Raw genomic sequence first — 14384 nt, forward strand, 5'->3', positions numbered from 1 at the left:
CACAGCAATGAAGACAGAAGTTGGTACTGGGGACTAGGGAATTGTTGGGATAGGTCAGACCCAGTTTTGTTTGGAGGAATTTGGACTTTGGTACTTTGGGTTAGGAAAGTAGTGGAATGCTTTAAGCATTGCTAGTAGAAGTATGGAAGACTGTGGTGCTAAGGATGATTAGATGAATCACGGGGGGCCATCTCAATAGCTTTCAGGGGAAAAGAATTTTAGTATGTGTTATGAGTTTTTCCTGCTGGTCTGGTTCCATAGCCATGCCAGCCCCAAATAACACACAGAGATGCTGTATGATATAATTCTGTTGGCCATTTATTAGTTTCTTATTGGCTAGCTCTGTCTTAAATATTAACCCATTTCTATTAATCCAAATGTTTCCACATGGTTTCATCTTACCGGAGAGAGGGCCGGCGGTCTGTTTTCTTTCTGTCCTCCATGTTGAATCTCCTCCCTACTACTTCCTCTCCTCTTGTCTCCTAGTTCGGCCTATCTTCGTTTCCTATTGGCCAACAGTGGTTTAATCTTTAACAAATAAGAGAAACATATTTACAGAATGACATCTCCCATCATCTCCTCTTTTCTGTCTAAAATAAAAAGTAGGGTTTTAACTGTAACATAGCCAAATGTATAACAAACCAGTTATCAAATAAGATCTACAGTTAATAATATTTAGTCCATTAACATTTAGCAAGATTTAAAGAAAATATTCCATCATCTATCTTTGTGAGTCTAAATCTTATATGTCCCACCAGCAAGAGAGTGCTCCCAGGCTCCTCCTCAGACCTAGTTCCCCAGGTCACTTCCGCCCTGTCTCCACCAGTGTGCGTGGTCAATGCCACAGATGTGGACAAAGTGAATATCTCAGTACAATTATGTTTCCTAGAGATCGTTCTTGTGATATTTTGGTGAAGAAAGTAGCTGTTTTTTGCCCTTCTCCAAAGAGCCTGCCTGAGACTAAAGTAAAGAATTTTGGATTAATTTTGCTGGCAGAAGAAATCTCAAAACAGCCTAGTATAGGTATAGACTCTGTTGTGTGGTTATTAGTGGTAACGCTAATGAAGATTTTTAATGAAAAGGAGCAAGCTGAGCAAATAAAAACACAAAATGTACAGATTGAGAAAAAGGGGCACCAGGAAGCAGAAAGGAGCTAAGTCCTGTGTTCAAGGAGATAAATGGATTAAGAAATGGAAAAAAGGGAGTGGTGACCTCAGAGCAAGATCCCACCCAGTTAAGTTTCCAACTTGTGAAAAGGAATTAAAGAAAACCTTGGAGCCAGGAGTGGTGGTGCACACCTGTAATCCCAGCACTGGGAAGGCAGAGGCCGGCAGTTCTCTGAGTTTGAGGCCAGCCTGGTCTAGAGATCTAGTTTCAGGACAGTCATGCTTATGCAGTGAAAGACTGAAATCTGGTGAAGATGTAATTGAAGGAGGGAGTCATGTTCTAGTCCCAGCAAGCCACATTCACTTGGCATCTTTGGCCATTTTCACCTGCCAAGGATTGCTGCTAACAGGGAGTGAACCAGCCCAAGATAGAGAAGTGTGCTGCAGTCAACAAAGCTGAGCAGAGCTGGAGATCTGAAGAGTGTTTGATATGAATCTACAGAGTTTGGAGTTTGCCCACATGGTTTTTCATCTTGCTTTGGTCAAGTATTCACTGTGTTCCCTTTCCTCCATTTTGGAATGGTAATGTATATCCTGTGCCATTTTATGTTGGAAGTATGTGATATGCTTTTTGGTTTTTATTTTACAGGGAATTACATTCAAGAGATTTCATGAATCTAAGAAGAGAATTTGAACTTTGTATTTTAAACATTGTTGAGAGACTGTGATAGACTGTGGGTACTTTTGAAGTTGTACTCCATGAATTTTGCATTATGATATTGTTATTAACTTATAAGTACTAGGGAGTGGAATGTGGTGGTTTGAATGTAATTGGCCTCCGTAAGATCACAGGGAGTGGCACTAATGGGAGGTGTGGCTCTGTTGGAGTGAGTATGGCCTTGTTGGAGGAAGTGTGTCACTGTGGGGGCGGGCTTTGAAGTTTCCTATGCTCAGAATACTACCCAGTTTGTCAGTCGACTTCCTGTTGCCTGCAAGATGTAGGACTCTCAGCTCCAGTACCATACCTGTATGCCACCATGCTCCTAACATGATGATAATGGACTGATCCTCTGAACTGTAAGTGAGCCACTCCAATTAAATCTTTCCCTTATAAGAGTTGCTGTGGTCATGGTGTCTCTTCACAGCTATAAAAACCATAACTAAGACACTCCCAAATAGCTCCATTATTGAAGTCTCCAGGATGAATGACTGAATGACAGCTTCCCCATAGAGTCCCAAATAAGAGCCCACCTTTCAGTTAATTTTCTCTATCCCTACATGAGATTGCTCCTCCCTAGATCATGTACTTGGGGACCAAATGGCCTACAAGGAAGTGAGTGAGTGACTGAAATCTCAGAGGAGGGTCTCATGTACCTTCTTGTCTCCTCTCTGTGTGAGGGGACATTAATAGGGTCAGTCTTGTTGAGGGTCTTGATTATTCACAGATGCTATGATTTAATATGATAATGGCTGCTGTGTGTTCTTAGTTACTGTATGTAGTTGTAGATTATTCACCCCTATTACTTTGTATTCTGTTATCTCCATTTTACAGGTGAAGGAATGGAGGCTCACAGGTGTGAAGCTACTAATGGATTAGCAGTGTCACCAGGTGCTTTTGGCAGCATGATGTGACTGTCCTTTAAAGTATCCAGTAACACTGTAATTATTTAAGCAGACTCCTTTTGATGGACTGTTAGGTTGTGTTCAACACATCACCGTTTATGTTTGACCATTAAAAAAAAAAATCATTGAAGGCTAAATGCCCCTCACCATGTCAGCTCCTATTTCCTAGGATGGGCTAGTGTTCCATCACAAAAATCCCAGGAGAGATAATTAGAAGGGAGATACATTTATTTTGGCTCAGGGTTTCAGTCTTTGTGTTTTTGATTCAGTGCCTGCATTGAGGCAAGGACACCTGGTGAAATGTGTGGTGAAGGAAGCTGCTTGTCTTATGCCGCTGGCTTGTTGTAAACTGTTAAATGTGTTACATATGTTTATGCTGTGGAACATTTGTTTAATGATGCAGACACGTGTTGCATTCTTTTATGTTGCATTTGTTTAACTCTGTGAAGCTATGTTAGTTTGCCTGTCTAAAACACCCGACTGATCTCATAAAGAGCTGAATGTCCAGTAGTGAGGCAGGAGAAAGGATATGTGGGAATAGCAGGAGAGAAAATAAATAGAAGGAGAAATCTGAGAGGAAAAGAAGAAGGAGCAAGGCACGAACTAAAAAGCAAAGAAAGGTATACAGGAATAAAGATAAAAACTCAGAGGCAAAAGGTAGACAGGGATAATTTAAGAAAAGCTGGCTAGAAACAAGCCATGCTAAGACTGGGCATTTATAAGAAAGAATAAGCCTCTGTGTGTGATTTATTTGGGAGCTGGGTGCTCTCCACCCAAACAAAACTGAAAGAGCAAAAAGCAAAAGAGTAAAAACCAACAACCTTGGCTGGGAGGAAGCCTGGAGAGTGTGAGAAGGCTGGGGACAGAACATTCCTCAGAGCCACACCTCTAGTTGCCTTCTGCATTTTACTGAACACCCTCTTCTAATAAATGTTAAAGCCAATCAGAATACAAATGAACCCATGTATTGATCCATTGATGATTTTAGAGTACTTATGAAAGACGCCAGTTCTGAACATTACTGAATTAGCGACCAAGTCTTCATTACCCAAGTCTTTTTGGAGACAGATATTTAAACTATTAACATTGTAGTTACATCATTTTATGGCTTCAAGTTTGCAAACCTTATTCTTGTTTCTCTGCTTTTGCTGTGTGGTGTCTCTCTTACAGGATTGAGCTTCGAAATGTCCTTAGGATGTCATTTGCTTTGTTTTCCCTTCCTTTTCCTTCTTTACCTTCTCTTGTGTGGGGAATGGCCAGTGATGGAAGTCTTTGTATTTGAAGCATTGATCCTGCAGCCAGGCACGTGGTGTGATTCTAAGTTGCTTAACTGAGATGGACAGGATGAGAGTCCTGCTCTTCTGGACTCTCAGTCTTCTGTTTGTGTGATTTTTGTATGGTGTCACTAAAGTTACTAAAACAGAGTGTGTGTGTGCGTCCGTCTTTTGTTTTTAAAATTTGGCAGGCTGGGCAAATGGTATGCTCCTTTAATCACAGCACTAGGGAGTCAGGTTGATCTCTGTGAGTTTGAGGCCATCCTAATCTACACAGTGAGTTCCAGGACAGCGAAAGCCACACAGACAAACTCTATCTTAAAAACAAACAAACAAACAAACAAACAAAGAAAGACCTTCTTCCATTATCCCCTTTACTCTGCATTCCCCAGGAGTTTCCAGTTTGTCATATGTCCTGATTAGATTTTTCTTTTTTAATCAACCCGACACAAGCCTGGGTCATCCAGGAAGAGGGGACTTCAGTTGAGAAAATTCATCCATTAGGTTGGCTGGTAGGCAAATCTGTAGGGCATTTTTTTTTTTTTTTTTTTTTTTTTTTTTTGGCTGCTGTGGGAGAGTCCAGCCACTGTTGGCCATGCTAGTTTTTGCCAGTTGGTTAGTGAGGTGGATGGGGCAGAATGAGCAAGCGGGAGGAACAAGTCAGTAAGCAGCTGTTTTCCTTGTCTCCGCATCAGTGTATTCCTCAGCTCCTGCCTGGAGTTTTCCTGATTTCTCCTGTGATTGACTACAGCTGCCAGTGGAATAGGCCCCTTTCTCCCCACTTGCTTTTGGGCATGGGCTTTATCACAGTAATGGAAAGGAGACTGAGACGTCACGGCACTCTCATCTTTGGAGCCACAAAGCAACAATCACCTGTGAAGTCTCTGACATTTATGAATTTCCCAGCAAGAACCTGCTGTCTCTCCCCAAAGCCTGGGGACAATGGCTTCATTTTTATGAATGAGTGAGTGTGTGCATGCACACACACATGTGCACCAGTATTTTTCCCTTTGTGCTTTTTTCATGAGGGACCAACCCTTAGACAACTCTATTTTGTGTTGTTTATAGTCAGAGCCAGTTTAAGCATTTTGTATGTGTCACGCCAATTTAGAAAGAGGTCATCTTTGTGGAAAATTATATTGAAATGTGAATTTTTTTTCTAATTGTGGTAGCAACATTTTTAGTTTTCCCTCTTCTGAGAACCTCCAGTGCTCTCAAAAGATAGCTTTGCTGCATTTGGAATTTATATTCATCACTTCTTTCAGCTCATAGAAACTCAGACCCTCTGCAAGATCAGTATGTTTGGCCTCTGAGGCCCTTGTGAGTCTCTTCGGCTTCGTTGCTGATATATATGTGTATTGTATATGTATATAATTTAAATTTTCCTACTTACTACAACAAACTTCATATATTTGATTGTTGAAGCCATACTGTGGTGGCTTCTTTACACTATTTTAGACTTGATTTGCTCCAGAGCTAGTGTCTGCTGATTGGCTTTCTCCTTCCAGTGATGTTTTTACTGGTTCTTCTGATGATTGCTTTTCAGTTATACCTTGGACATACTGCCTGTTAAGATATCCTGGGTGCCATGCAAATCTTGAGTTATAGCAGGCAATCGCCAGTTTACTTTACTTCACAGATTCCGATTTGTGGATGGTGTCACCCATGGTGGTTCAATTCTGAGGGAGATTTTTCACACATACTTTATTCTGACTGACAGCTGTTCCTGGGCCTCTGGTCTCATTGCTTCCTGCTGGGCTGGATGCGAGGGCCGAGGGAATTTCTCTACACTGGACAATGAAGCTACTGTGGGGACTCAGGGACTTCCCTGTTGTGGCAAGATCCCTTGCCTGGAGAGGCCTAGGGGTTGTGAATCATTGTGGAGGTGATAAAGGATCTCTAGTGCATCCCGTAGTTGTCCTCCTATTTCTGGGCCAAAGAAAGGCGTTTCAGTTAGGCCTGTGGTACCAAGGAGGTTTGCTAGGCGAAGCTACTTATTGTGGCTCCACCAGCTTCTTAGGTCTGCCTGGTCCATTGCACACACCTTGACCCTGACTTGCTTATGGTTTGTGGGGCTTCAGATCCATCCACTTTGGATGGTGTAGAATTTGGTCTGATGCTGCCAGGGGAGCTTGAGATTGATACAGCTAGCAGTAAACCTGCCTTGGATCTCCTCCTGCTATTAGGGTGGGAAATGGTAGACCTGGACAGGCTTGCCATGCTATGCTCTCTGTGACTACAGCTCTGGAACACACAGTTGTGTTTTTACAGCCTTTCAGAAGTCTCCTTTGTGGTGGATCGTTTCCCAGGGTTTATAGTGCTGGAGGCAGGGTGGGGTGGGGGGTTTAAGAAAAGAAAGTGTATGTGCCATCTTGCTCTTTATTGTTCAGTCCTAAATGTTGGAGGGAGGAGGGAGAGAGAGTGAGCACCAGAGAGCCAGAGAGCCAGAGAGCCTGCCTGCCTTGCAAGGCCAGAAGAGTGCACAGGGTGTGCTGCTATGTCAGTCACTCTCCTGTTTTTTCAAGGCAGAGAACTGTATGTGTCTCAACTAGATGGGAGGCCACTGGTCCCTCTGCTGTCGATGGAACCCTGAATTTGGTTCTGCAGGTATTTGTGGCCATGCTCAACTTGTTACATGGGCCTGAACTCAGTTTCTTATGATTACAGAACAAGCATTCTTAACTCTGGAACCATCTCTCTAACCCCATCAAATGCTGGATTTTTGAAAGCAATTGCAAAATTATCAGGAACATTTAGAACTTATTTTTCTGTATTTATGCAATCTTACTTGTCTTCTGGGTAAGGAATCTTGGCAATTAGTCAGGCTAAGTGATTAGACTCAAGGTTTTGTGGTACTTAAGCAGAACCCAGAGCTTATTTATGTGTGTATGTATTTGTTTGTAGAGTTCTTGAAGCCATGTTCTGGGCTTTTAGAACATTTAACATAGCAGAGAATTTGCACAAGTGCAAACCTGTCAAAATAAGGAAAGGACCCAGTTTAACTCTGACAGAGATGTAATATGTACTGTATATTTGATGCAACCTTAATCACTTTTGATAAAATCTAAAATAACAGAGTTTCTGAATGACCTTATAAAATACTCCTTCTTGAGAAAGAAAGCTGTGTATCACTGCTGTCATCACCATTCTTATTCTACTTCAAAGAAAGTCAACACTGTAATTAAGGTGGTGACACCACCCAGACAAAATGACTTGTGGGAGCATCATGTGGGGCTTTTCAAGGCAGTATTTGTGCACATCGTAGACACAGACTGGCTGCCTCTCCAAACACTTCCCCAAGTTACCTTTTCTGTGTCACAGTTGGAGAGGTGCAGAAGTTAAGCAGTTAGTTGTTTTTCATTTCCTTTTAAAAACTGATATGCTTATTTTTTACTTTTGGATGCTGGGGATCAAAGTCATGGCCCCATGCCCTGTATTACCGAGTGGTATGCTGTCAGCCCCTACCATTCTTTTCCTTTTTAGATTCTCTGTGGGATCCAACTTCTTACATACACATAAAATTCAGTTTTACATCAGTATTTATGTAATTTACCACAATGCTAATGCATATTTATTGTAAACCTTACCTTTTTTGAGGTGCTTTTGTTGAATTGTTGGTTTTTTATATCTGCCTCTCACTTTCATGCCAGCTCAGTTAACAGCTGTTGAAGGCTCCAGGTACCTGCTCTGAGTCAGGTGAGATGGGGAAGTGTGTCAGCTGTGGAGGTGAGGTGCTGGTCATTAGTCCTTGTTGATTTTTCTAAAACCCTTTAAAGACCCAAACAAAAGAAGTTAAAGTGAAAGACCTTGTTCACCTAGTGTTGTTTGTTGATAGGCCTGAGAAAGTTCGTGCTAGTCTGTTCCCCAGGTCTATGCACTTAGAGCAACACAGTAAGTCTATACATACACCATATTTTCTACCCTATAAGTTCTCTTTCAAGATTATAAGTTTTCTTTTAAGTTCTTATTTATGGGACTGTTGTTGTTATTATTGTTTGTTTTTTAAGACAGGGTTTCTCTGTGTAACTGCCAACTGTCCTGGGCTATAGACCAGGCTGGCTTCGAACTCACAGAGATCTGCCTACCTCTGAAAGGTGTGGGCCACACACCTGACTTAATTATTACTTTTTAATTAAGGCATCATGAGCTGTCATAAACTCCATGCCCGACGTTGCTTCTGCTACTGTCTGTTTGTATGTCCCCTTCATTGTTTCCCTCTCTCTGTTCTCCCTTAAAATGTTGTTTGGTGTTTCACGTTGCTTTCCTTTCTGCAGGTAATTGACAGTTAAACTCTCTGGCCATGACTTCTGCAGCTTCTTGCTGAATTGCTGTCCAATCTGCTGTTAGGAAACGGCTACCATGCAGTTCCCTTATCTGTCCTCCTGTCTTTACTTCCTATTTTCTTTTCTTTCCCCTGTCATTCTCTGTTACCTTGACAGGTTAATTCAGTAATCATTGATTCATTATTTTGCTTCCCTACAAGTTGTTTTAGAAGCTCTGTCTTTTTCTTCATGTTGTCAATGAAGAAATGTAAGATTGAAAAGTTTATCATGTACTCAGAGGTGTGTGCCTGGGCATATGACTTAGCATGGGATGAACCAGAACCTGCCCTCTGTCACTGTGCTGTGTTCTAAGCCAAGTTACTTCATGCCTTACTTGTGTAAAGCATGCATGAGGTGTCAGAGTTTAGACACCTGCTAACCCCCAGAGTGTCTTCTATACATACTGTATTGTATACCTTTTTATGGGCATGGAGAGGCCCCTCAGGTTATTGGTCCAGCTTACTTCATTCTTCCCCTATTGTCAATCATCATTGACCTCTAGATCTAGAATCCGGTAAAGAATTAACTAAAAGGTGCAACCAGTTGTCTCAACTTTGTGTCTTGTGCCTGTGTTCGTGGTGTATGGTGAGTGTGTTTGTGCAAAGCCATCCTGTGTGCATCTGTGCCATTGCTCCTAATTAGGCCTGTTCTTCAAGGACTTGCTTATTGAGAAAGGAACTCAGACGTTAATTTTTGGGGTCTTCCTGGGGTCATCTTGCATGACAGATTTTGTCTTTGTTTTTATAAAACCTTTGACAGCCTTTGAGCTGTCAGTGAGGAGCAGTCACCTGTCAAAGACAGATCTTGGGGCGAGGGAAGGTCTCCTTGGGAAGAGCTATCCTGAGGTTTAGAGAGGCCCCACAACCAGGGAAGGTTCCCTAAGGAGAAGGTGCAGACCCAGGAGAGGACTGGTGCAGAGTGACAGTGGGTGCTGAGGAGAAACCACGGGGTGGGAGAAGGAGAGGAGTAGGGAGCAGGGACAGGACCAGGTTGTCAGGATCTGGGCAGCGGGAGAAGCCAGGATACCAACACTATCTCCATCTATACTTTCCTGTGGTGCTTAGTCAGCTCTAGTCTTCACCATCAGTGTTCTCTTAAGTTCTTGCAGTCTACATTATCTTTTGCTGTTGGTTTCAACATCTCCTAACTGTAACTCTTATATCTTCTCTTAAGTCTGGCTGAGAAGTGGTGGGCCCGGGCCTTCTTCAGTGTCTTCCCGAGGAATTTACTTGTTTTTTCTGTCTTGTCAAGTTAGTTTTGTGTTGGAATTACTGGCCATTCCTTCAGTAACACTATAGCAGGTATGATGTCACTGTGTAATGGAGTCCCTACTCCTTAGAGAATTTGGTCTAAACGAGGCACATGGCAATAAAGTAACTTAAAGTCAATCTCAGCTGCAGGGTGGTGCAGCAACATGCTGCAGTTCTCTCTCCTGATGGTCAGTTGGCATCTGTCTGTGTATGCCCTCCCTCCCTCCCTCCCTCCCTCCCTCCCTCCCTCCCTCCCTCCCTCCCTCCCTCCCTCCCCACATCCTTGTCATTTTTTTCTTAGGACAAAAGTATACTTAGTGTGGAGTGACTGTAAATGAAGAATATATAAAAAGAGGATATAAAAGATCCCTGGCTAGGATTGTGGGGCTCTAGGCTCCCTTTCTACCATGTTTTAATGTCCATAGCCTTTTTTCATGCTTGGGTTGCTTTTACTTGGCATCTTATTTATTTGGCAAGTACTTCCTCTTCCAGCAGAGTTAATTTTCAGGATTGCCATCACCATGTCAGTGGGCTCCAGGCTGCCATGGGTCGTGCTGCTGCTGTCTGTGACCTTGTGCTGACCTTGCCCCGGAGGAAGCCGGCACAGACCTCACTGTGTCACCAGCATTCTTCACTGTCCTCACATTGCCACACTTGCTCTGTTCCCTTCTTTCTTCCTGCTGGCTTCAGCCTCAGTGACTCCTGGAAAATGTTTCTTTCTTTTTGCTATTGTACTTTACACCTCTCTTCTTGGTTTCCAGATGTTGAAGATATTTGGAATAGTCACATACATTTTATAAAATGACATTGTAATGAAAGGGTCTTGAGGTTGATTGTTTATGCTGAGGTGGATGGAATATGGTGGATAATATTGGAACAGTATTTCCTTGTCTGTGCCCTCCTGTGCTGCTTTGTAAAATGAAATGTGAACTTGAGTATGGTGAGGGCCAAATGAACTAACATGTGCAAGTCACTTACATGTCTTATACACTTGAGTGGTCCAGAGCAAATGCAAAATAAATATCCAGCAGTTATTATACTCCGGCCATTTGGGAGCACTGTCTGAAATATATTTCTAGCTGATTGTAAGTGTTAAAATGTTCTCAATGTGATTGTTAATTCTCATTATCAATTTGAAAGGATGGAGATGTGCTCAGGAGATTAGTAGAATGCAGCAACGGATATGCCTGTGTGACTGTTTTCAGCGGGGCTTGATCAAGGAAGAAGGCCTCTTTGAAGTGGGCATCACTGCCCCATAGGGGGTGGGGGCAAAGGAGAAACTCCACTAGCCACACTTTCTTTTTGGTTGTGCTTTTTGATCACCAGAGTGTGTGATGCAAACTATTTTGTCACTTTTGGCATTCTAGTTACTTCCAATTTGTAAAAGGCAAATCTGGGTTGTGCATGGTGGCACACACCTTCAATCCAGTACCCAGGAAGCAGAGGTAGGAGGATCTCTGTGAGTTCAAGGCCAGCAGGATCTACACAGTGAGTTCCTGGACAGCCAGGACTACACAGAGAAACCCTGTGTCAACCTTGACCCCTTTAAAAAAAAAAAAAAAATGGTAACTGTAAATGGCAAAGCTGTGTCTTGCCCCAGATACCTTACCCTCTGATGCACAAGCGATGTTAGACCAGTACATCTGGAGTGGTCAGATGCCTTTTCCTGTATAAGCCACACCACCTCCAGTTTGCTGCCTTTGATTTCTCTCTTATGGATAAAATAGTTTCACTACATTATATTGCCTCTAAGATCAAGCTCCCACCCCAAATCTCTTAAATTAGGTCTGGACTTGAGAAAGGGAAGATGATCCGGGATTTGCCTTGGGACAAATATAGTTCTGATGGGTCCTATAAGGTTACAGAAGGGCTGTGGTTCATGAACTAAAGAATGTGGGCATCCTCTAGAAGCTGGGACCCTGCCACCTTCAGCGTTTACTTTGATTTTAGCCCTCAAAACCATTGACATAACTCCAGTTGTTAGAGCACAGATTTATGACCTCCACAAACCTAATGGGAACAAAGCCACTATATTTGTGGTCACTTTTGTAGTAGCAGCTATAGGAAATGTGCTACCTGCACATAAATCTTTGTGCATGTGTGTGCATGCACTCGAACATGCCTGTGTTTACTGTAAGATTTTATTTAACAGAAGAACCTGTGTCTGGCAGTTGGAAAGGCAGTGGACATTGCCAACACCCCTTTCCCATGCAGCAGTTGATTGTGGCAGGGACTCTGTATTCTGCACCTAGCTACAGTTGATCCTTATTGCTGTGGAATGTGAACAGTGCATCTGAACTGCATGTGCTTAGGGAAGATGGGATGGTGCTATTGAGTGTAAAGTTTATAATGGGACATCCAGAGAGTTTTTATAGCCAGTAGAGTATTTTGTATTTGATTGTTAAGCGATATGTTAGGTTTTGAGTCTTCTCCTCCAGGTATATGTATTTGTCTTGGGACAAATGTTCTCTTTTAGGTTCAGCTTGATGCCCCTTTACCTCACCAGTGTGTCGTTTTTAATCATTCCAGTGACTTCAGATACTGTTTATTCTAGGAATAAGAAGTTAATTTAGACCACCCACACTGCCCAGACTTGGGGAGTTAAGTCCAGGAACACTTTTAACTCAACAGTACCAGATATTGTTGGTCCTTGAGCTGCTCTCAGCCCAGCTTCTGATGTGGCCTTCAGGCTTAGACTAGCTCAGAAATGCATTGTGGACTCACAGGGATGTTTGCACTATTTTTTTTTTTTTTTTAAACTTGCAAGGTGAGTTATTTACTTTGTTTTTTGACTTGTAGAAAGAAGTTCCACTACTCTTAATGTGTAGTAGTGCTGCTGGTGTTGTCATATGGGAACACATGAAAGAAAGCTTGGGACCAACTCCCAGTCCTAGAGGGATTTTGTTTCACTTCAGGTTATGTGGATTAACTAACATCAGCATTATTCTCATGGCAAGAATCTGGCATGAAAACACAGAGTTCTTGGAATCTGCACACTGCTCTGTAAACAGAACATCGGTGACTTGGGCTTGGGCTTGAATGTGTGTGATGGGCAGCCATTTCCTTGGCAGACTGTTACACAGTGGATGGTTTGGTTGTTTAGGTCTTTGTATGCCAAGGAACGCAAGCTTCTAGGTGCAGTATCTCTAGTTAACAAAGGGTCTTGGACCCCAATGTGATTTGTAAAATTTATGCATTTAACTGAGTGTCCTAGTGATGGTTCCTATTCCTGTGATGAAACACCACAGCCAAAGCAAGTTGGGGAGGGAAAGGCTTATTAGGTTTACACTTCCATATCACTGTTCATCATCAGAGGAAATCAGGACAGGAACTCAAGTAGGGCAGGAGCCTGGAGGCAGGAGCTGATGCTTATAGGCTTGCTCCCCTATGGCTTGCTCAGCCTGCCTTCTTACAGAACCCAGGACAGCCAGCTCAGGAATGGCCCCACCCATATGGGCTTGGAGTCCTTCCCACCCCCTTGGTAATTATGAAAACGCCCTACAGGCTCTCCTGCAGCATGATTTTATGGAGGCAGTTTCTCAGCTGAGGCTCCCTCCCTCCTCTCAGATGAAGGTACCCTGAGCCAACTTGACATAAACTAGCCAGCACACTGAAAATAGCACGCTATCCTCATTGTTCATTTCCTTTTCAAGTTTAGGATAGAACATGCCATAGTTATAGAATCTCACTGGTACTTCAGATGTTGAGAGTGAAAGCTGTGGGAGATTTAGGGGTATGTGCTAGTCAGGTCTAGGTTGAGTCAAACTGGCAATTGAGAACCTTAGTTGGCGGAATTTCCTCCATCATCTTGGCTGGTGGCATGTCTGCGGGTCATTCCTTGATTGTTCATTGCCAAGGGGGTGTCTGCACCCTATAGGCAGCCCCACCCCTGGGTCCTCTGAACAGGCAGGTTAGTAAACAGTGACACCCCCCCCCCCCACTGCCGCTGCTCCAGTTCTGCCTTGGTTCCCACCTTGTGCTCCTGCCCTGGCTTTTCTCCATGATCACCTGTAGAGCCTTTCTTCCCCAAGTTGTCTCTGGTCAGTGTTTTACCACAGCAACAGAAACCCTAACTAGGTAGTCAATCACCCCACAATCATCTTGCAACTTCAGTGTTGCCTAAAAGAGCCTAATCAGAGGCATCACACCAACCTCAACCGGAATCTGACTGTTATTTCATGGTTTTAACTAAAGGCTATGCTGTAACATGTCACTTTTCTCACTTAGAAAGTCACCAAGCATGCAGAGGCCATTGTGCCAGAAGGGGTGGGGATGGGGGTTCTGGGGTCTTTCCAAACCAAAATTGTAAGCTGAGGCTGTAAAGGATTTCTTAGTAGTTGCGTACAACAAATGCATATCAACAAGTGTGATAATGAGAGAGAACCATAACATCCCTGGACACACATTTTCCAAGGTGAAATCATGAAGGATGAAACCTGACAGACACAGTTAGCACCAGGAAATAGAAGACCCATGAACAGATCGGTAGGCAGCATAAGAGTCAGCAATTAGAAGCTACCCATCAGAGTGAATGCCAGGAGCTCACTGTGGTGACTCATTCCTGCTGTCCCACTCATGGGAAGTTGAGGCAGGAGGCAGGAGGATCACTGTGAGTTTTAGACTGAAGGACTGTGAATGTGAGATCTGCTTCTAAAATCAAATGAATTAATGGGAAGCCCAGGACAAGGCAGTTTCCCTGCTGATCTCTGTTAGACACAGAACAGTAAAGACCACTTTAGTTATCCCCGGAAGGACTTCTTCTCAGTGTATCCCACAGGACCAGCATTACTCTAATGTCAAAACCAGGCC

The 14384-nt window shown here is 43.1% G+C and overlaps 1 protein-coding gene across 5 annotated transcripts in view; it reads left to right on the top strand.

Annotated features, from left to right (window-relative positions):
* Arhgap10 (Rho GTPase activating protein 10) overlaps nt 1–14384 on the top strand; it is a 242164-nt gene that overhangs the window by 52517 nt on the left and 175263 nt on the right. The window lies entirely within an intron of this gene.

Source organism: Phodopus roborovskii, unplaced genomic scaffold, assembly GCF_943737965.1.
Source record: "Phodopus roborovskii unplaced genomic scaffold, PHOROB, whole genome shotgun sequence".
In the NCBI taxonomy this organism is placed as follows: domain Eukaryota; kingdom Metazoa; phylum Chordata; class Mammalia; order Rodentia; family Cricetidae; genus Phodopus; species Phodopus roborovskii.